The sequence below is a fragment of the Acinonyx jubatus genome, chromosome B1 (genome assembly GCF_027475565.1).
Source record: "Acinonyx jubatus isolate Ajub_Pintada_27869175 chromosome B1, VMU_Ajub_asm_v1.0, whole genome shotgun sequence".
In the NCBI taxonomy this organism is placed as follows: domain Eukaryota; kingdom Metazoa; phylum Chordata; class Mammalia; order Carnivora; family Felidae; genus Acinonyx; species Acinonyx jubatus.
The window spans coordinates 179,294,289-179,318,727 of NC_069382.1; the positions used below are offsets into that span (position 1 = coordinate 179,294,289).

Below are 24,439 nucleotides of genomic sequence, written 5' to 3' on the forward strand. Positions count from 1 at the left end.
TAGTATGTAGCTGGTAGGTATTTACTTATTTCTTGAGCTTTTCTTAAAACTGCTATTGTGTTCTTTATAGTTTTTTTCCTATTCATCTCACTTCTAACAAAGACATCATGTTTGTAATCTTTGCATCAGAAATTTAGTGCTTCATCCTGAATTGACAACCAGAAATTTCACTGAACAATATATTCCAGCCTACTTTTACAGAGCCCCAAGCTTTCTGTATTTCGTGCCATCTCCTTTCCGTTGTTTCAAATTCTCCCATCCTCCTCACCCACCTCAGAATCTTCCCAAAATTATTGGTTTTGTGTGTCACCTCAGAAGATTGTTCTAGCTGTATTTGTGCTCACTGCGGCAGCACGTGTAGCAAAATTGGAATGATACAGAGAAGGTTAGCATGGCCTCCTGAGCAAGGATGATAGGCAAATTCATGAAGCAATATTTAAGCCACTGTGCAAGGTTGGTATTTTCATCCAGTGAACCCAAAGACGCAAATGCTGAAGGAATCATCACTTAGGTGAGTAGTGGGAAATGAAATTTACTTGACTTGAAATTCCACATCAGAGTTCAAATACAATCTCCACTACCTAAAATAGGTGATCTTGAGGAAGATGATCCCCCCAAATTATTTTATTCATCTGTATCAGGGATATAATATTCTTTCTTCTATACCATTTTCAATGATTAAATTAAATCATATTAAAATGCTTGGCAATTTAAAAGTAACCCATGATTGTGAGTGTAATCGAATTCTTTCTTCTCATTATCCTTTGATGGTTTTTCTTTTTCTCCTCACTCTCAAATGTGCTCTGCCCTTGGACTTCTTCAGGTTATTTCTCTTCACTTGGAAGTTTATTCTCACTGACTTGATATTTTTATCCAATATGACTTTGATACAAAATATATGATGATGATAATCACCCCAAACTTTATACCTTCAGTTTGGATGTCCCTTGAAATTTCAGACCTGCATATCCAATTGTCTATATGATATCTTTCTCATCCCCATTACTTATCTCATTCTGTCTACTCTAAATTAATGTGCACAAAATTGGTATATCGATCTTTCTCTGCAAACTTGCTATTGTTACACAGACTTTCCCATGTTGTTCATGGGAACTCTATCTTTTCAGTCACTCAGGGAGAAAAAAAAACAAACAAAAATCATGAAATCATCTCTGCTTTTTTTTCTCACATCCTGCCAATCAGGATAATCTGCTGTCTCCATGTTTGTAATATATTTAGAATTTCACCATTTCTACTGCCCCCACGCAAACACATTGAAACAGGCCATTATCATGACTCATTAGCCAGCTAATGTTAATGTTCCTGGTTGCTGACACATGGTTCTCTGTAAAGCTACCAGACTGACCCCACAGAAACAGTCATATCACTTTATCCTTTTGGGCAGATCCTTTAACACCTTCCTGTCCCAGAGTCAGTTCCAAAACTCTGACAATAGCTTACTTTTTTATCAGCGGATCAGGCATGCTTCTGAACCAAAATCATTTTTTTTTGTTTTCTCCACTTTCTTTACACTCTTCTTTGATATATATGAGTGGTTTGCCCCCATACCTATATCAGAATGCTGCTAAATATTTTTCTTAGTTGGTCCTTTAGAGACAAGTAAAATTGTCTCTCATAACAAACACACTTCGTATCTTCTATTCATTCTCTATTTTATTCACCACTGTACTTATCACCAATTAATACATACCTTCTTTACATTCTACTTCACCCAGGTATAAATGTGACTTTTGTGAAGATAGCGATTTAATCAGTTTCATTCACTGATGTCTCCCCCATGCCTAGCATTGTTTCTGGTACTTAATAGACATTTTCGAATGAATGGGTGACTTGAATTTATGAAGATGATAAAACTCCCACATACCAAGTAAACATCACATTATTCCCCTTCTACTTCTTTTTGTATTAGGTTATGCAGTTCTTTATTGGGAGTTGTTAATAATCATAACACAATGAAAATGGAATAAAAATTGGGGGTAATTATGATAAATCAGTAATGAGTGATGTTCATCCACAAATTTTTGAAAATACATTTCTCTTAGTCTGGATTGATGTAAAGTTAGGCCTATTCATTTGGTGTCCAAAAGTTATTATAGGTAAGGCATTTGGGTGGCTCACTTGGTTAAGCGTCCAACTCTTGGTTTGGGCTCAGGGCATGACCTCATGGTGTGTGGGTTTAAGCCCCACATTGGGCTCCACACAGATAGTGTGGTTCTGTTTGGGATTCTCTGTCTCCTTCTCTCTTTGCCTTTCCCTTGCTTTCTCTCTCTCTCTCTCAAAATAAACATTTTTTTAAAAAGTTATTAGAGGTGATTTTGGTACCAATAACATAATCAAAATACACATACCTTTAAGGTTTTCTAGATATGTAAAAATGCATTGACCATCTCAAAAATGTAAAAGAAAGCAGTATATTTATCTGACTAAATGACTACTCAGCAATTCTCTTAACCAACACACACACACACACACACACACACACACACACACACACTTATATTGGTCAATGTGAAATAACAAACAAATCCTTGCTTTTACCTTTGTTAAATTTTGGGTGTGTGAATAATACATTTATGTTCTCTTCTATATAAAAACTCTATATCCCCTTCAAAGACATGTTTGAGGATTGTGTATTAATTAACTTATTTAGCATATGCAGACTCAACACTATTGTTAATAAAGAAAGATTCAAGCAGAAGTATGTAGCTCCCACAGAGCACTGCTGATTCATATTTGTAGAAGGAATATATTTCCAAGAAAATTTTGTACTCTAAAAATACTGCTTGCAAACCTCTTCCCAGATTTCTATGAAGGAGGGAAGGTTGCTGAGAAACCAGCCCAGACTATTTCTCGACATGGCTCATTTTTCAATTATTATTCACAAACTCTATAGGCCACCCTGAAGTGTTTAGTATTTTGTCTCCTATTTCCCAATATAACCCTCATTATTTCTTTTGTGTTAGTTTCTTTAACTACCCACTCTTTTCCTTGTCACTGATTTGATGATTCTTTCACTTTGTTAGGCTTTATTCATACCCTTTCTTTAGCCTGGAATGACATCTCAACATCTCCCCTTTACAACAATATATTTTGTCCATACCATATGTCCTTATTGAATGCTTTTGCCCTGTTTGTGGTTGTTGTTCTTTGCTCCAACAATAAAAACATAAATTCTAGCCGATGCCTAATAAATATTACTGTAAAGGTAAGTAACAGAAAAATTAATAGTAAAATGCATAAACTAAAATATACTAGAGATGTAAACATAAATATACCCACCTCCATTCACTGCAATTTAAATTTACAAAAATCCCAGAAAAGTAAGACAAACTAAAAATAATCAACATAGAATGATAATGATCATACTGAATATAGAGTGCAAAACAAAATTCTTATTACCTAGATATTTTTAAATGTTTCTTTATTTATTTTTGGAGAAAGGGAGAGAGACGGAGACAGCGAGCACAAGCGCACTAGTGGGGGCGGGCAGAGAGAGAAGGGGAGAGAAAGAATCCCAATGAGGATCTGCACGCTCTCAGGGAAGAGACAGATGTGGGTGCCGTCTCACCCTGAGCCAGAATCAAAAATCCAACACTTAAGCGACTGAGCCACCCAGGTGCCCCTTACCTAGATACTTAAATAACAATTTACCATTCCTTCCCCAAATCTAGTTTTAAAAGTTTTGACTTGGAAAAACTTAAACTTTGTAAAAGTAATATCCAATGCAAAATCTCACAGGGATAAAAGTTGGAAATTTTTAGTTCATTTTTAACTGCATTATTATTTTATTGTTAAGGAATCCACTTCTGTGGCGGTCATGAAGCCCAAGCTGTGTTAATAGTGACTTCTGGAGGTAATTACACCAAATTGTGGACCTTCTGGTTATAAGCATTGTCTCCTCTCATGTAGGCCTCAATGAATTTTGAAAATCTTAAATGAATTAAAGACTTTGTAGGATTTATATAGGAAAATGATCATGCAGATTATATCAGTAAAAAAAAGAAAAGAAAAGAAACTTTAAAAACATAGAACTAGTTTAGTTATTATGCATTGAAAATTTAAGAAGAAATTAATTTGGTTTAGTATTTTATGTCCTAGAAAACATAAGTGAGTTTGGTAAGATTATTAAAATATTTGCTTTCATTTTATAACTAAAAGTTCAAAGTGAAGGTATAAAAGTTATAAATATCAAAATGCAAACTTATATAGCAGAACTATATATAAAACACTAAAATCGCATACTAATTTTCTTGAACCATCAGGGAGCGGAGAAGAGAGTAAGGAAACAGCCTGAAATCAAAGGTATGGTGTCATTCTTCCAGAAGAGATGGAACATGAGTATTGACTCACCTCTGGCCTCAGGAGAAAGACAGCACCTCCATTCAAATAGATAAGAAATAGATAGATAAAGGTAAAAAAAAAACTAAAAAACAAAACAAAACAACAACAACAAAACTAAACTGCTTAACAAATTACTAAAGGTTGGATGTGGGCAAATGAGACAGTAGAGAAATTGCGAGTGCTAGAGATTCAAGGGGAAACAGAAACCTCTTATAGGTTCTTCTTCATGGGCTTCTGCTGGTTGCTCACAAGAAAAAAGGGTGTGGGAAAGAGACTGGAGAAAGTCCTCTTGGGCGGTGCTGGTCTACAGGAGGGAATAGCCACCAATACAGAAAAGAGTGACATTTGACATAGGCCCTAAGGAACACAACCCTTAAGCTACTGAGGAAAAGGTAGCAAATCCTGGCATCCAAGACCAACAGTAGCTGGGAGAAATATAAAAAAAAGAGTCATTGAACCCTACAGGAAGGGCAGGAAATTATCCAAGTCCCAGACCATTAGTGATTTCCCAATGCTGGAGGAGGAGGATGAGTCACAGAGAAATTACCACCTGTCTGGCATAGGGACAAAGGTCCTGCCTAAGAATGAGACTGAATGGGGACAACAAAGAACCCTCTATGACACCCACCATGAGGTTAGCAAGTATCAAATAACAAGTGAGAGGGACTACTGCTAGAAAAGGACAAGAGGGTAGAAAGAGCCTATCTGCAATACAGACATACAGGAAGGTGTAAGGCAAAAGACTGGAACAGGAAAATCATGAGAAAGACCCTAACCATCCACACCCTAAGAAGAAAACTGAATGGAGAAATTTTAAGTTGCTCTGAACTGAAGGTAAAAATAACATCAACAGACTACAGAATCAGTTCAACTGTCTAAATTGACTCAATCCTCATTCTGTGAATTTTTTTTTTTTTGCTAGGCAAAACTTGTTTGATGTGGGTAAAACAGTGGTTAGAGGAAATTTTATAGAAATAAGCACTTTGATTAGAAAATAAGAAAGTTCTTCTATTAGTCATCTAAATTTATCTCCTTAATCAATTAGAAAAAGGAAAGCATATTAAGCCCATACCAAATAGACAGAAAGGTACAATAAAGAAAATTGAAGAAAACAATGACTTTAAGAATAGAAAAATTTTAGAGAGTAGTCAGTGAAACTGAAATTTGGCTCTGAGAAGATCAAATAAATTGATATACTTCTAGCCAGATTGAGCAAATAAATCAGAATACAATACAATAAAGAAAAGAAGACATAAATTTCCAGTATACAAAATGAAATATGGGGGGAGGAGCCAAGATGGTGGAATATTTTTGTCTGTCTCACATCCCTGAAATACAGCCAGACCAAAACTAAACCATCCTGCACACCTGGAAAACTGATTGGAGGATTCACACAACAACCTGCACAACCTGAAGCACAGAATTCAGCAGGTACGGGGTGTGGAGAGGTGAACTTGGGGAGTGAGAAGGAGCAGGAAGGGAGGTGGTTTTGTGAGCAGAGAGAGGATGGAGACTGGGTGGGGGGGCTGAGAATATGGGAAAAGCACCCCTCCCCAAAAGCAGCTGGAGAGAAAGCAGAAAATTGGAAACAGCCACAGGACTAAACTAAAAAGGGAGAAAGGAGAAAGGACAGGGTTTAAATTCCATTAAGACTGTAAACAAGGGGAGCACAAAGTCTGCAACTCTGCAGCTCGATACCTGGTGGTGCTCTGGTGGAAAGGGAAAATCCCCAGGAACAGAGTGGGGTCTGGGAGTTTCTCAGGCCACACAGGGAAAAGCGGCTCCACTGCTGGAAGGACATTTGGTAGAGACTGTTGAAGCCACCTGGTCCCAGCAAACCCCAGAAAATGGCCATATTTGCTGGTGCTGGAACAAGGTCATTAAGGGTGAAGCCTGGTGCCGGATGTGTGTTGTGATCGTCCATAATCCCTGAAATGCTGCTGCTACACTATCTTGTAAACTTTTTCTGGGGCGGCTGGCATCTGGCCAGTGTCGGGGCACCAGCAGCAGCAGGGTCCAGCAAGTGTTTCTGGGTGCAGTCGACATTCGGCCATTGCTCATTCGGCCATTGCTTGGTCAAAGCCTCAGGTCCTTCAGAAGTAAGGGGCCGGGGAAAACAGCCGCTTCTGAGACAAAACTCAGAAGAGAGGTACTGCCTGGGGCTTGGTCACAGACAGTGAAAGAGCGGCGAGTGGACGAAAGCTGAAGACAGAAGACCAGTGTGCGATTGCTGATTGGGGAGAACAGAGTTCTGATACTAGAGACTGAGTAGCTGGGTGACGCCATTTTCACTGCTCCTGCACATGTGCATACGCACCTACGAGCACCACAACACTCCACCCCAGTAGGCTAGCAGCGCAATCTAGTGGAGAACGGAGACATTACACTGAGCCCCGCCCAACTGGACCAACCTCGCTCTTCAAGAACACAAGTCTCACCACCTACTTACTTTATGGACTGTAAAGCACTTCATAGTCTGATTTCTGGGGGAAAATGAAGTAATTTCAGTCCTATTTCAATCTGTTAGCAGATCCATGTATTCAATTTTCTTTCTTTTTTTCCCCTCATTTTAACTTCTTTTCTTTTTCTAGAATACAGAAAAAGAAAAAAATCATTTTTATATTCAATTTCTATTAAAAATATTTTTCTTTAATTTTTTATACTATATTCTTTACTTTTGTGTAAATTTTTTCAACTTCTATTTTATTCCCATCATCTCATTTTAGTCTACTTCAGGGTATTCATTTTTTCAAATTCTCAAATGATTTCCTTTTTCTAACCCCCTTTTTTTTCTCTAATCTCTCAAACTACTTTCAACACCCAGACCAAAACACACCTAGGATCTAGCATCATTTATTCGACTTGTGTGTGTGTGTGTGTTTAATTTTTTAATTTTAATATTTTTTAATGTTAATGTTTTAAATTTTAATTTGTCTACCTCATTAATTCCTTTTCTCCCTTCAAAATGACAAAATGAAGAAGTTCACCCCAAAAGAAAGAGCACAAAGAAACGACAGCCAGGGATTTAACCAACACAGATACAAACAAGATGTCTGAACCAGAATTTCGAATCACAATAATAACAATACTAGCTGGAGTTAAAAATAGATTAGAATCCCTTTCTGCAGAGATAAAAGAAGTAAAAACTAGTCAGAATGAAATAAAAAATGCAGCCATGAGCTGCAATCATAGATGAATGCCATGGTGGCAAGAATGGATGAGGCAGAACAGAGAATCAGCAATATAGAGAACAAACTTATAGAGAATAATGAAGCAGAAAAAAAAGAGGGAGATTAACGCAAAAGAGCACGATTTAAAAATTAGAGAAATCAGGGGCTCATTAAAAAGGAATAACAACAAAATCATAGGGGTCCCAGAAGAGGAAGAGAGAGAAATAGGGGTAAAAGGGTTATGTGAGCAAATCATAGTGGAAAACTTTCCTAACCTGGGGAAAGACACAGACATCAAAATCCAGGAAGAACAAGGGACTCCCATTAGATTAAAAAAAAAAAAAACCGACTTCAACAAGGCATACCATAGTCAAATTCACAAAATACTCAGGCAAGGAGAGAATCATGAAAGCAGCAAGGGAAAAAAGGTCCCTAACCTACAAGGGAAGACAGATCAGGTTTGCAGCAGACCTAGCCACAGAAACTTGGCAGGCCAGAAACGAGTGGCAGGATATATTCAGTGTGCTGAATCAGAAAAATATGCAGCCAAGAATTATTTATCCAGCAAGGCTGTCATTCAAAATAGAAGGAGAGATAAAAAGTTTCCCAGACAAACAAAAATTAAAGTTTTTGAACACTAAACCAGCCCTGCAAGAAATTTTAAGGGGGACTCTCTGAGGGGAGAAAAGATGAACATATATATATATATGTATATGTATATGTATATATATATATATATATATATATATATATGTATATGTATATATACACATATATATACATATATTCATATATACATATATGAGTATATATACATATATATGAATATCAAAATCAACAAAGATTAGAAAGGACCTGAGAACACCACCAGAAACTCCAACTCTACAAGCATCATAATGGCAATAAATTCATATCTTTCAGTACTCACTCTGAATGTCAATGGACTCAATGCTCCAATCAAAAGACATAGGGTAACAGAATGGATAAGAAAACAAGATCCATCTATATGTTGTTTACAAGAGACCTAATTTAGAGCTAAAGACACCTTCAGATTGAAAATAAGGGGATGGAGAACCCTCTATCATGCTAATGGTCAAAAAAAGAAAGCCAGAATAGCCATAATTTATATCAGACAATCTAAACTTTAAAATAAAGACTGTAACAAGAGTTGCTGAAGGGCATTATATCATAATCAAGGGCTCTACAGACCAAGAAGACCTAACAATTGTAGACATTTATGCACCAAATGTGGAGCACCCAAAAATATAAATCAATTAATCACAAACATGAGGAAACTCATCGATAGTAATACCATAATAGTAGGAGACTTCAACACCCCACTCACAGCAATGGACAGATCATCTAATCAAAAAATCAACAATGAAACAATGGCTTTGAATGATACACTGGACCAGATGGACTTAAAAGATATATTCAGAACATTTCATCCTAAAACAGCAGAATATACATTCTTCTCCAGTGCACATGGAACGTTCTCCAGAATAGACCATATATGGAGACACAAATCAGCCCTAAGTAAGTACAAAATGATTGATATCGTACCGTGCATATTTTCAGACCACAATGCTATGAAACTTGAAATCAACCACAAGAAAAAATTTTGAAAGGTAACAAATACTTGGATACTGAAGAACATCCTACTAAAGAATGAATGGGCTAACCAAGCAGTTAAAGAGGAAATTAAAAAGTATATGGAAGTCAATGAAAATAACACCACAACCCAAAATCTCTGAGATGCAGCAAATGTGATCATAAGAAGAAAGTATATAGCAATACAGGACTTCCTAAAGAAGGAAGAAAGATCTCAGATACACAACCTAACCTGACATCTTAAAGAGATAGAAAAAGGACAGCAAATAAAACCCAAAACCAGCAGAAGACAGGAAATAATAAACACTAGAGCAAAAATTAGTGCCATTGAAACAAACAAACAAACAAAAAAACACCAGTAGAACAGATCAATGAAACCAGAAGCTGGTTCTTTGAAAGAATTAATAAAATTGATAAACTACGAGCCAGTTTGATCAATAAGAAAAAGGAAAAGACCCAAATAAATAAAATCAAGAATGAGAGAGGAGAGATCACAACCAACAGAGCAGAAATAAAAACAATACTAAGAGAATATTATGAGCAATTATATGCCAATAAAATGGGCAATCTGGAAGAAATGGACAAATTCCTAGAAACATATACACTACCAAAACTGAAACAGGAAGAAATAGAAAATTTGAACAGACCCATAACCAGTAAGGAAATCGAATTAGTAATCAAAAATCTAACAATAAACAAGAGTCCAGGGCCAGATGGCTTTCCAGGGGAATTCTACCAAATATTTAAGAAAGAGTTAACACCAATTCTCTTGAAGCTGTTCCCAAAAAATAGAAATTGAAGGAAAACTTCCAAACTCTTTCTATGAAGCCAGCATTACCTTGATTCCAAAACCAGACAGAGACCCCACTAAAAAGGAGAACTATAGACCAATTTCCCTGATGCACATGGATTCAAAAATCCTCAATAAGACAGCCAACCAGATCCAAAACTACATTAAAATAGTTATTCATCCTGATCAAGTGGGATTTATACCTGGGATGCAGGGCTGGTTCAATATCTGCAAAACAATTAATGTGATTCATCACATCAATAAAATAAAGGACAAGAACGATATGATCCTCTCAATAGATGCAGAGAAAGCATTTGACAAAATACAGCATCCTTTCTTGATAAAAACCCTCAAGAGAGTAGGGATAGAAGGATCATACCTCGAGATGATAAAAGCCATATATGAGCGACCCAACCCTAATATCATCCTCAATGGGGAAAAACTGAGAGCTTTCCCCCTAAGGTCAGCAACAAGACAGGGATGTCCACTCTCACCACTGTTATTCAACATAGTATTGGAAGTCTTAGCCTCTGCAATCAGACAACACAAAGAAATAAAAGGCATCCAAATCAGCCAGGAGGAGGTCAAACTTTCACTCTTCGCAGATGACATGATACTCTATATGGAAAACCCAAAAGATTCCACCAAAAAACTGCTAGAACTGATCCATGAATTCAGCAAAGTTTCGGATATAAAATCAATGCACAGAAATCGGTTGCATTCCTATACACCAACAATGAAGCAACAGAAAGAGAAATCAAGGAACTGATCCCATTTACAGTTGCACCAAAAACCATAAAATACCTAGGAATAAATCTAACCATGGAGGTGAAAAATCTATACACTGAAAACTATAGAAATCTTATGAAAGAAATTAAAGAAGACACAAAGAAATGGAAAAAGATTCCATGCTCCTGGATAGGAAGAACAAATTTTGTTAAAATGTTGATACTACCCAAAGCAATCTACATATTCAATGCAATCCCTATCAAGATAACACCAGCATTCTTCACAGAGCTACGACAAATAATCCTAAAATTTGTATGGAACCAGAAAAGACCCCAAATAGCCAAAGCAATCTTGAAAAAAACAAAACAAAACAAAAAACAAAGCAGGAGGCATCACAATCCCAGACTTCAAGCTATACTACAAAGCTGTAACTATCAAGACTGTATGGTACTGGCACAAGACAGACACTCAGATCAATGGAACAGAATAGAGAACCCAGAAATGGACCAACAAACGTATGGCCAACTAATCTTTGATAAAGAAGGAAAGAATATCCAATGGAATAAAGACAGTCTCTTCAGCAAGTGGTACTGGGAAAACTGGACAGCGACATGCAGAAGAACGAACCTGGACCACTTTCTCACACCATACACGAAATAAACTCAAAATGGATGAAAGACGTCAATGTAAGACAGGAAGCCATCAAAATCCTCGAGGAGAAAGCAGGCAGAAATCTCTTTGATCTTGCCTGCAGCAACTTCTTACTCAACGCGTCTCCAGAAGCAAGGGAAACAAAAGTAAAAATGAACTACTGAGACCTTACCAAACTAAAAAGCTTCTACACAGCGAAGGAAACAATCAGCAAAACCAAAAGGCAACCAATAGAATGGGAGAAGATACTTGCAAAAGATATATCAGATAAAGGGTTAGTATCCAGAATCTATAAAAAACTTATCAAACTCAACACACAAAAAACAAATAATCCAGTGAAGAAATGGGCAAAAGACATGAATAGACACTTCTCCAAGGAAGACATCCAGATGGCCAACCAACACATGAAAAAATGCTCCAGATCACTCATCATCAGGGAAATACAAACCAAAACCACAATGAGATTCCACCTCATACCTGTCAGAATGGCTAACATTAACAACTCAGGCAACAACAGATGCTGGTGAGGATGTGGAGAAAGAGGATCTCTTTTGCATTGTTGGTGGGAATGCAAGGTGGTTCAGCCACTATGGAAAACGATATGGAGGTTCTTCAAAAAACTAAAAATAGAACTATCCTACGACCCAGCAATTGCACTGCTAGGCATTTATCCAAGAGATATAAGTGTGCTGTTTCAAAAGGACACATGCACCCCCATGTTTATAGCAGCACTATTGACAATAGCAAAGTATGGAAAGAGCCCAAATGTCCATCAATGGATGAACAGATAAAGAATATGTGGTATATATAGAGTATTACTCGGCAAAAAAAAGAATGAAATCTTGCCATTTGCAACTACGTAGATGGAACTGGAGGATATTATGGTCAGTGAAATTAGTCAGAGAAAGACAAAAATCATATGACTTCACTCATATGAGGACTTTAAGAGACAAAACAGGGGCACCTGAGTGGCTCAGTCGGTTAAGTGGCCGACTTCGGCTCAGGTCATGATCTCACGGACCGTGAGTTTGAGCCCCGCATCGGGCTCTGTGCTGACAGCTCAGAGCCTGGAGCCTGTTTCAGATTCTGTGTCTCCCTCTCTCTGTCCCCCGTTCATGCTCTGTCTCTCTCTGTCTCAAAAATAAATAAACGTTAGAAAAAAATTTAAAAAAAGAGACAAAACAGATGAACATAAGGAAAGGGAAACAAAAATAATATAAAAACAGGGAGGGGGACAAAACAGAAGAGACTCATAAATATGGAGAACAAACTGAGGGTTACTGAAGGGGTTGTGGGAGGGGAGATGGGCTAAGTGGGTAAGGGGCACTAAGGAATCTACTCCTGAAATCATTGTTACACTATATGCTAACTAATTCAGATGTAAATTTACAAAAAATAAAAAATAAAATGAAAAAAAGGGAAATATAGGGGGCATCAGTTCAGATCCTACAGACATCAACTATGAAAAGGTGGTACTATGAATAACCTTATGCCTATAAATTTGACAACACAGATGTAGTCAACAAATTCCTTGAGGAGTTCAAACTTGCAAAGCTCATGAAGTCTATCGAATAGAGATAGCCTAAATGGATATCCTGAAAATATATATCAATTTTCATTATTTCACTCTTTATTGGGGACCTTCTATGAGTGTTACCCAATAAAAATGAAAACATGAGTTCAAACAAAAATCCATACACAAATGTTTATAGTAATATTCACAATAGCTAAAAACTTCATACTGTCTTCAGCTGCTGAATAAATAAGCTATGGAAAGAGTAGACTAAAGAATACTACATAGCAATAAAAAAATAAATGAACTACTGATATATACCTGTAGAATATTATAAATCTCTATTGATTGAGCTACATGAAAGAAGTTAGGTTCAATACACGTATACATACATGCATGCATATATACATATATATTCTACATATATATTCTACACACATTTATTCTACATATATATTCTCTCTATATATGTATATTCTACACATATATATTCTATATATATTCTACATATTCTATATATATATATTCTACATATATATATATCTACACATATATTCTACGTATGTATATATTCCTTCATATGTGTATACACATATATATATATTTCCTGGAAGGAGAATCTTTCTCTCCTAACTTTAGTCATATGCCTGCCCTCTGACATTGTCAAGCCCTCTGGAGCCAGATGGAACATGGAAGGATAAAATTCTCAGTGGAACATTCGAATGGTCTTACTAAAACATGGATGAAAGAATATGTGTATAAAAATTATGATATCTAATTATATAATTATAATTAAAGATATAATTTTGTATAATTCAGTGTCTATACACACACACACACACATATATATATATATATGTGTGTGTGTATAGACACATACATACACTGTTTGAAGATAAAAAACTCATCCTCACCAAAAAGTACACAAACGTGCTCAAAACTTTCTATGGAAACTGGCATAGTGTATCAATGTCATGTATAATGAAAATTTTCCTTAAAGTCAACCCCATTTGAGGCTATTTCTCAGGTATTTGATACTCATTAACCACTTATTTTCTGTTACAGTGTTTACATAATGAAAAAATGCTTTAATGAAAAGTGAAATTTAATGATGAGGTTTGTACTACAACCTGCTCATAGGAGCATAAAGACAGTAAAGAGATTTACATATTGACCTTTATTCAAGGTGTTTTCACTCTTAGTCTTGCTAGGTTCCTATAAGAAACAGATACAAAGGAGAAAGTTGACATACATCGTACATTTGTGTGACACATAAAATATAACTAGTATTTGTGTGAAGTACTTTCTGAAATGCATGGAAAATAAAATAATTAGTAGGCAAATAAAATTGATGCTACATGTAGAATGGCATTTCATAAATTCTGAAGTCAGTTCTGGTCTGATACCTATGATGAGCAACAGATCACTGCAAGCTGAGTTCCCAGGGAGAGGGGGATCCCAGCCTAGCTGGAGCTGGAAGGAGGTTGCTTTTATTTTATACACCCAGTATTTGGGCGCTGGATGAAACACATCCGAATGCATGGAAGAGTATGTTATTCCAGCAGGAAGTAGCCTTAAGAAGTCACTAAAAAGTGACATGAAAGCAAAAAACCAATTTCAAAGAAAGTCACCAAATCACTAGGATTTGTATGACTTCCAGAGAAATGTAACCAGTGGATCTTGGTGAGGAAAACTAATGTTTATTAAACAACTTATTGTTAAACAGGAGCTTGTCACAATTATTTAAGTTATGACCACAGGAGCTCTGCAAGTTCGGTGATAGTGTCCCTAGTTAATATAAGAAGACACTAAGACTCAATGACCTTTAACCTGTCACGTGGCCCTAGGGCCTATTAAGTACATGAGCCAGCCTTCAAACTGCCATTTTATTGATTCTGCTCCATCGGTTTTTCATCTTCCATAATTGTTGCCCACATATTCTTTCATTATATATAATGAAATACCTATATGTTATTATGACTGTGGCAACAATTTATTGGTTCTCAGAGTGTGTAGGACATCTTAAAACCCCAAAATGTATTCTCATAGAGTTCTTTTAGAGTAACTATTTTAATTTGTGTGGTTTTTCTCAAGAACTGAAATTTGAATGCTAAATGTCCCCAAATCCAATTCTGTGTAATGCAAATTGAAGATACCAATTATCTTCTGTTCTAGAAATATTTCCGCAGCCTAAAGCACCGCATGCAAAAATACAGATCAACATATTCACCTTGGGGTCTTGACATTTGCAGAATGACCATTTGCTTAAATTCATTCAACAGTCATTGTTAGTGAAGCACCGGGGATGTAATAAGCACTCAAGAAATTCACAAATGGCCAAAATTTTATTTGTCTCAATCCTCCTGGAAATTGAATTGACTGCTCAGGCTTCAATTTTGCCTTAGCTGTGAAAAATACACTTTTGAAGAAATATATTAAAAATTGTTTTGTTACACATCTTACCTCAGACCCATGAGTCTGGATTAGAGCTCAGTAGAGTCACCAAGGATATTGTACTCCCTCAAAATGAATTTCAGTTAAAAAAAAATTTACAAACATTGTACTAAAAATAATAATAATAATAAAAGCAAAGCAGCACAAGGCTAAAACTTCCACTAAAGGAGACTTTTACTGAAGACTCTTCAGACGTATTTCAGTGTGTTCTACTCTGAAGGGGTCAGTACAGGCAGTAATAGAAAGGGCACAACAGCAGAACTCCATGCAAGATATTAAAAATCAACTTGAAGAACAGACAAAATAAAAACCCTGCCCTTGTGGTATATCTAATAATATTTATACATGCTATGTAACAAGAGGGAAATAAATATGAGCTGTTTTACCAAGCTAAAGAGAAATGAAGGCTATAATAAGGAGCATTAGTGATGATGCCCATATATTTGCCTGAGGTTTTTCAAACAGATTGAGATGAGCCACCTAATAGAATCAATGTAAATAAAAGCTCGCCAGTGTTTGTTGCCTGTGAGGTGGGGCAGTTCTGGTGGAGAGAAAGCACATTATCTGGAAAAATATGCCATTTAAATAATTGAGGACACCTGATGCAAAGAAACTAGGGCCAAGTTTAGTGATTTTTCTGTCCTTTATTAATTGTTTTTGTGTTCCTCCATTTTTAGTGACCCAAGAAAATTAAATGTGATTATACCTGCCAGTTGCATCCTCCAGGAAGGTAAAACTGTTTCTATTTTGAAGAACATTTTAAAAATACTTGGTCCACTCTTGGCTTAAGTCATTATGAGTAATTTATATCCAGTATTATACTACTAAAAAGTTTTTATTTTACTTAAAAATGGTGTTTCTCCTTATGAATGCTTTCTACCAAGAAGGTTTAACTATTGAGCTATGGAATTCTTGAATATCAAAAATTGACCCACGACACCATATTGTCAATGATTAATATATTTTATTGTAGAATGTATTAAATGGATCTGGAAAGTATTATAATTCCTATAAAATGTAGCCTATTTTATATTTACTGCAGCTGTGCTAATGATTTCAAGTCTTCTAAGAATTCACCTGGTCCTATAGAACTATTTAAATCAAAACCTTGTCTTGATGATTTTTCTAAGCATCTGAGCACATGAAAAATAAATATATATGAACATCTGCACATACATGAGTATATGCCATATATTGCTATATATAAGAACGTACATAATATATAGGAATATATACATTATATAATTTATATGATATACTATATATATATATAATGGACACAGTGGCTTCTGTCCTCAGGAAGCTTATTGTTAGAAGTGAGTAATTAAGGGACATGACATGACATGTTACTCATTGGAACCTACAGGATGCTTGGGGACATATGAAAGGGTACTCCAACCTAATTTTGCCAGGAAGAAAGGTCTTGGATTAAGGCTATTTTTAAATTGAGGTCCTAATGAAATAGAGGGAGAAGGAATGGGGAATACATTCCAGGCTGAAGAAATGGCATATTTAGAGTCAGCGAGTTACAAAGTGAATGACATATTCCCAAAATAAAAAGCAGGTCAGTGGACTGGAGAGGACAGACCAATTGGAAGTTTGTGAGAACAAAGACCGGGAGGTTGGGTAGGAAGCTGAGTGAGGATCATGTATTACACACTTGGGCTTTATTTTAAAGAGTAAGAGGAAACTCCGGAGGTAGTGAAGCAAGGACATGTTATGATCAAACTTTAATTTGGGGAGGCACCTGGCTAGTGGAGCATGCAACTCTTGATCTCAGGGTTGTCAGTTTGAATCCATGTTGGGTGTAATGATTACTTAAAAATAAAATCTTCAAAAAGAATAGTTTTGGAAAATTATTCAGCTACAATGAAGAGATTGGGTGTTAAGAGCAGTGATAAAAGATGACAGAAGTATACACAGGGGAAGTAAAAATCTGGTGCAATAGTAGATAATAGCGATACTATGGAAAATCCACACATTGGATTTTTCCTTTGGCATAACCTCTTAGTCTCTATTTGTACCCCATTATGGCTTGTTAAGTTCTTAATGCCTGTGGAATGGAGGAAAAAGCAGGACTTCTACCCTGAAGAGTCCAAAGATGGAGGGCCCCTTTTCCTTCCACATGAACTGGCTGGCATGAAGTTTCCTTTATTAGTGTCTTCCAAGTACGTGACATTATAGAGCAACGACCATCTGTTTTTGACTTCCGCTGAAACTTATGAAACTGACCCATGTGTAACCCATGTCTTTTTTTTTTTTCTTATAGCTGATCTTGAGGGACTCTTCATCTGAACACCGGCATTAGCTGAGGGAGGTATACCTATGCTTCAGTAGTGATGACCTTGGCTACTTACTCACGCAGCATGTGTGTGCTTTTTGATCTTGCTTCGACTCAGTTCTGATACACCTCTTCCATGGTGTGATGGATTGCTCCTAGGCCCACCTGATCCTTGTGGCTCTCAGAGAATCCAAGTCATAATGGGAAATTCCAGATGTGTGGTCATTTGGTTTTGCATGACCAGGCATTCTGTCTCTAGAAGCTGTTTTTCAAAAGACATATTATCTTCTGCTGCAGGTGGCATGGCCCTGCTCCAGAACCTGAGCATCACAATTCTCCCATGAGGCTTCTTTAAGTACCACATGACATTTTTCCCTCTCACAGATAGCTCTAACACCATAAATTATTCCAGATCCAAATCAGTAAATTTTTTCTCACTATGTAGACATATAATCCATCCCCTTTGATTAATTACCCAAAGAATCTCACCCCACATCCCATGCTTCCCAGGATTCCCCAGCACAGCATGGCTAGGTCTGTTGACTCTTCTTGTTTCCCTATTGGGCCCAACATGGGCCAGCTGGATTAATCAGCAATGTAAGAAAAAGGGAGATAAAAGAGGAGATCCTAAAGGGAACACATCTGTCAGGCGAAAGGCTTTTGAAATATCTTCTAGGCAGGGGAGTAGAGTTAACTGGAAGAGATAGGCTACTTTATAGTCTCAGAAGTTTCAGGGATAGCAGGCGGTTCAAAACACTTGCGATCATCCACCCAAAAGGCCCTATTCCTATTCATTTTCTAATTAGGGCTCTCACCTTGGCATAATAGACATCCTTGCTTGGCATTTACCATACTCTAGAAGACAGCCACTCTATTAAGTTCTGAGCCTGGTCCTCATGTTTCTTTACTCCCTCTGTAAGAGGAGAGAACTTTTGTAAGCTGCCAGAGAAGCCCTATAGCTTTCCCACTCAATCTTCAATTGTTCTTTAATCCCCAGGGTCTTTTGTCATATTTAGCTAGGGGTCAATGCCATTTAGCAATAACCTTCCAAGCCCACTGTCTTTACAGTTACTCTTTGCCCGTACTTTTCAAAAGTCTGACAAATTGCGTCAACTACTACATTCTCTCCTACCTGTAGACCATCTCAATTCACTGACAGTGAGAGTTTTAACAGTTGAGCTGCTGCCTTGTGCCAGGGATGCCTTGTGAGTGCCACCAAACACCAGTGACTGGGATAAAAGTGATTCAGTCCTATAACCCTATTTTATCACCCCCTTACTTGGACCACTCCTGACACTGGCTATCGCAGATTATATTCTCCAGAATCAGAAGCTGAGATGGAGTGTGGCACGTAAGATGTTTAGGAGGGATCAATACTTGTGGAAAGGAGGGAAAGAAAGCAAGATTGGGCAGAGGAAAAAGTCTATGCTGCTGAACGACAAAAAACATAGCTAATTCCACAGAAACTCTGGCGCATAAGTGGCCCATCAGTTTACTCAAAAAGTGAAAAGTGGAACTACTCTATGATCCAGTAATCACATTACTGGGTATCTTCCCCCAAAATACAAAAGCACTAATTCAAAGGGATAGATGCACCCCTATGTTTATAGCAGCATTATTTACAATAGGTGAATTACAGAAGTAGCCCACGTGTCCACCGATTGAGGAATGGATAAAGAAAATGTGATGTGTGTGTGTGTGTGTGTGTATACAATGTACGTGTAAATATATGTGCATGTGTATACACATGATTTGTATATATACAATAGACTATTATTCAACCATAAAAAAGAATGAAGCACCGCCATTTGCAACAACACAGAGCTAGAGAGTATAATGCTAAGCGAAATAAATCAGAGGAAGACAAATACCATATTATTTTGCTCATGTGGAATTTAAGAAACAAAACAAAATAACAACGGAAAAAAAAATAGATAAACCAAGAAACAGACTCTTAACTATAGAGAACAAACTGATGGTTACCAGAGGGGAGGTGGGTGGGGGCATGACTTAAATAGGTGATGGGGGTTAAGGAGTCACTTGTGACGAGCACTGGACATTGCACGGAATTGTTGAATCACTATATTTGCACACCATAATATGAAACCATATGCTACCTATACAGGAAATAAAACTATTTAAAAAATGGCCTATCAGAGGCATCCTGGGCCAAATGCCTGGGTCTTTCAACCCCTACCATCATCAATTGTTGAGTACGGGCCACTTTGGGTAGGATACGACCCGGGATAAGGTAGCTCTTTTCAGTTGAGGCAAAGAACTGGCATCCTTCCTTGAAAAGAGATCAGACAGTACATATTTGTGTCTACCACATTCCTCCACCTTTGCTCGTCCCTAAGAAAGCATCTTGACGAATTTGGGGATGAGGAGTAGGGAAATCATAAGAAGTGATTTAAACAGGTCTTTCCATTCATTTGAGGGTCATATAGAGTTCTTCTAACTTCATTGATTCTGGGCACCTTATGGGGCTTAGACTGTGAGGTTAGTTGTTGATACAACTCGTGATCTGATAGCTGTCGCCTTGACCCAGGACCAGCAGCCTCCATAGAGCCTCCTACTCAGTGTCACCAGGTTCCCTCCATTGTAAAGAAGCCTCTGAACCTATCTGCCCCTGTCCCTGCTAGTTTACTACAAGTCACTAGGTTTCACTTGGTTCATGGCATCCGTTAACCAGAAAGTCCCTGCAACGCTTGCTAGCTCTCAAATGTTCTGCTTTTGAAATTCTTCTTGATTGAAACTTCCTCATTTAGAAGCTGGGGAAGGGGGCACCACCTTCTGTACATTATATATTCCCATTGATCCACTATTATTTCCAACTTTGTAGTTAGATTGGGCTACATGACTACTTTGGGCCAATGAAATATAAGCAGGAAGAATATGCATCACCTCCAAAATGAGGCATTAAGAAGCCCATATAGAATTTTCCAGAATCTTTTTTTTTCTTTCCAGAGTAAGTAAGGAAGCTGTATGTTACCAGGGATGGAGCCTCCACCCCTCATCTCTGGGTGACTGTACAGCTTACAGACCCCAAAGCTGAAAATGAAACACCAATGAGAAATAAATATTTGCTGTGCTGAACCATGAAGACGTGGCTGTTACTTCTGAATACAGTTTAGTTTGTCTTGATTAATACACAATGCCACAAGGAAAGTGAGATTGGACCGGAGAAACTCAAATGCCCCCTTTTGTCCAATCATGTCAGTCTGGGCTGGCTCTGGATTGTTAGAGGTGAGGGGCTGTCTTGGGGATGAGGCAGTTCACAATTCATCTCCATCTGGATGGGAAGTGGGGAGAGCTCCTGCCTTCGATATTATTACCTTCAGTATATCTACTACCCACATCACTAAATCCCGGTTCTGTCCTGGAGAGTGGAAAGTCAATAAAACAAGTTGGCATATATATAAAGTGCTTTGAATAGTGCCTTGGGCACAGTAAGAGTGACAAGCGTTAGCTCTTGCTAGTCTCTAGAATTAAACTTCCTAAGAGGAGAGATTTTCGTCCATTTTATTTGGTGCATCTATCTTAGCACCTGCAATCCTGACTAAAACATAATATGCACTCAATCAGTATGCGTTAAATGCATAGTAAATGAAAGAATTAAATGAATGATAAATGAGTGAATATAAATATTTGATTTTCCCTCCTTCCTCTCTGGACCTCTATCCTTGCTTCTTTTAACATATCAAACCCCCTAATGCCCAGAATGAGGCAAATACTTTCCTTTGACTTTCTCTAGTCCCCTATGCTTTATCGCCAATGCCAGCTTCGTTGCTACATATTGTTGCCCACTGGCATCTTCTTTACTCTGCGGAAGCAATGTTCATTCTAGTCAGTCAATCCTAATTGCCATCCTAATTGAAGAATCTCCCTGCATTTGAGCTTAAACCTCATGCAGAGATGGAAGGCAACAAGAACACCATGATGAAACCATGGTGATGAAACCAATGGGGAAACCAATGGTGAAAACCGTGACATGAATGGTGGTGATAAAATGTTTCCCATTACATGCCCTTTTACTTTTATAGCATGAAGTTGGTAACCTACACCTCTGTCTGTGCTTTCTAATGGGACACTTGTAGACAATGTTTGTATTATTAGGATTTTATTAAGACATTTACTATAGAACCAAGTGCTGTACTATAATTGCATTTACCTGTTTGGCTCTGTTTGTCTTCCATTGTTAGATGGAAATGCAATATTTCCTTGCATTTTCTACAGTTATCAAAGGTTTAAGGGCACTATCAAAACTAGATTCTTGTTTGTTTATGCATCAGCCTTAAAAAAATTCATGTCTCCCTGATTTCATCTCTCAACTACACTGATGATCACTTTCTATGTCAGGCTCACACCTGCTTTCCTAGGACTTGACCTCGCTAATCTCCTGAAGGTGCTCCTTTCGTGTTTGGATCCCTTATCTTTCTGTTTCTTGATTTCCTCCCTGCTTTTTCTGGAGCACATCCTCACGTAGTTCCTGAAAAAGAAAGTGGAGCCATAAACTGTCAGATTAGTATTCCACTGCACCGGTATGGAATTCTAAGGTAAAAACACTTTTATCTCAGGACACTAAAGGTGCTGTTCCCCTACGTTTAATCTGGCTTAAGAAATTTTGATCCCAGCCTGATTTTTTTTTCTTCATGAGTTTATAATATTTTCTTGTTCAAGTGCTTTCTGGTAATTTCTTTATATTGTTATGAGATTTCCAAATGTTATATCTAGGTATGGATCTTTTTTATTATTCTTTTGTTTTGTTTTCTAAACACAGGATGGATGGGTCTTCCCTTCCTGAAGACAATGTCCTTCAGTTCTGAGAATTTCCCTTTCATTAGTTTTGTGGTAATTTTCTTTCGGTCCATCTTTTTTTTCCTTTTTTCGTTAATTTATATTAATAAAATGATGGATCTGGATTGATCTTTTATGCCTTTTAACTTCTTAAAATATTTTTTCTTATTTTCGTGCTCTAATTTCTAGATTACCTCAAATTTGTGCCATCACCATAACAGCACATTTATTTAATTTCAGCAATTGCATCGTTAAAATTCAATGTGATCTAAGTTTTCAGCGCATTCTCGTTTTAGAGATAACTTTTTATTAGTAAATACTTTTGAAAGTGTTAATAGAGTTTAGGGTAAAATTATTGTATCTTGATTAAATTTAATTCTCTCTTTCACCTGTTCCTTGGGGTCATTGTTTTTTTCTCCTTACTTTCCTGGGTTACTGAGAGTCTTACAATATGTGTGTGTATCCTTGAATAATGAATTGTTTCATTTTACATGTTTGTAAGTCCTTGTAAGTGGAGACATATCGTATAAATTAAGTGACTTAATTATTTTTCATAGAACTTACGTGGCTCATATTTTTATATGATATATGTAACTATTGGTCATTCATTTTTATTGCTTCTGCCAAACTCCCTAGGGACATAGGAACTCCCTTTCAACAACATTTCTGCCTTACGAGTTTCAGGCTACATGAGAGCGCCTGGGTGGCTCAGTAGTTGGGCCTCTGATTTGGGCTCAGGTCATTATCTCATGGCTCATGAGTTTGAGCCCTCCTCATGAGTTCGGGCTCTGTGCTGACAGCTCAGAGCCTGGAGCCCGCTTCAGATTCTGTGCCTCCCTGGCTCTCTGACCCTCCTCCCTGCTCGTGCTCTGTGTATCTCAAAAAAAAATTTTTTTTTAATTTAAAGAAAAGAGTTTCAGTCTACATCGAGAGTGGGAAACCTTCGAGAAAACTGGATTGTTGCGATGTGTTTTTAAGGTGTACTATTCTACCTTATGCAAAGACAGTTGGGGCAAGCACAATTCCTCACTCCTCCTTGACGGGTTTTTTCTTCTCCAAATTCATTCAGGGATAACACATCCTGTTGTGGTTCTTGGCAGTATGTAAGATATCTGGTACTGCTTCCTATAGAGATTGGGCCCCATGCTTCGTTTCTCTGGACGGAGGCCAGATTCAGAATCTGCTTGGTTTTTTTTTTTTAAGCATTATTTCTCTTGTCCACCTGGCACAAGAAGTTAACCTTACTGTTTTCAGTAAAAGGTTTTTGTAAATATGTTTTGTCTAACATTTTCAGGCGAATCGTTCTCAGAAACCATGTATATTTAGCAAACATGTTGCAGGAAAAAATCCCCACTATTTAATTATTATTTTTAATTTTGCAAATGCTGGGTTGTTATAGAATGGAAAGTGGTCTCAGATGGGAGGGATGTGTTTGTGAGTGTGCTGAGGTATTAATATTTCGTGTATACATTTTCAATTAACCCCCAGTCTTCAGTTTCATGCTTCACTACGGGGCTCTCTGGGCCCCTCTGGGATGCATCTGTGAACATCAGCTCCCTGGAATAAATGTAGTTTCACTCTGCCTTTATGATGTGACTAAAGTTTTTTTTTTCCAATCTGTTTAATCACTCCTCCAGTCACTTCTTATTTACAGAAATTTGTTAAAATGTCTTTTCTTTTAAAGGCATCCCTCTTGTTGTTTTTATTGGCGTAGGTCTGTTATGTTTAGAGAGATCTCTTTTCTATCATTTAATAGTATCTCGGGAAGTACATGGCATAAAATACAGTAGTTTGGTTTTGTTGTACTTAAAACACCACAGGTCCTTTATTCTTTTTGACATTTTAATAGCTTTAACTTAAACTATATTATATAATCATCATAACCACCATGTGAAGGGTGTTACCAATCTTGACATTTAATGGCAAAGAACTTCCAAATCAGGACGACATAGTTACATAGGAATTAATTCCATAATTTTGTTTGCTTCGTATCTTGTATACAGGTAGAAGGAAACCCTCTGTTTTCTTCTCAGATGAAAATAGTCCTCAATTCCAAACCTAACTCTCACACAGTAACAACC

General features: G+C 37.2%; 1 long non-coding RNA gene and 1 other non-coding gene across 2 annotated transcripts; both read left to right on the forward strand.

Moving 5' to 3' along the window:
• Window positions 1-336: 336 nt before the first annotated feature.
• Window positions 337-440, forward strand: LOC113600877 (U6 spliceosomal RNA). Its single transcript, XR_003421982.1, has one exon. It is a non-coding gene; the product is annotated as a U6 spliceosomal RNA (small nuclear RNA).
• Window positions 441-3,815: 3,375 nt separating this feature from the next.
• Window positions 3,816-20,661, forward strand: LOC113600164 (uncharacterized). The gene is made up of 5 exons (XR_003421161.2): window positions 3,816-3,874; window positions 4,284-4,323; window positions 15,958-16,010; window positions 17,550-17,597; window positions 20,529-20,661. It is a non-coding gene; the product is annotated as an uncharacterized LOC113600164 (long non-coding RNA).
• Window positions 20,662-24,439: the final 3,778 nt, after the last annotated feature.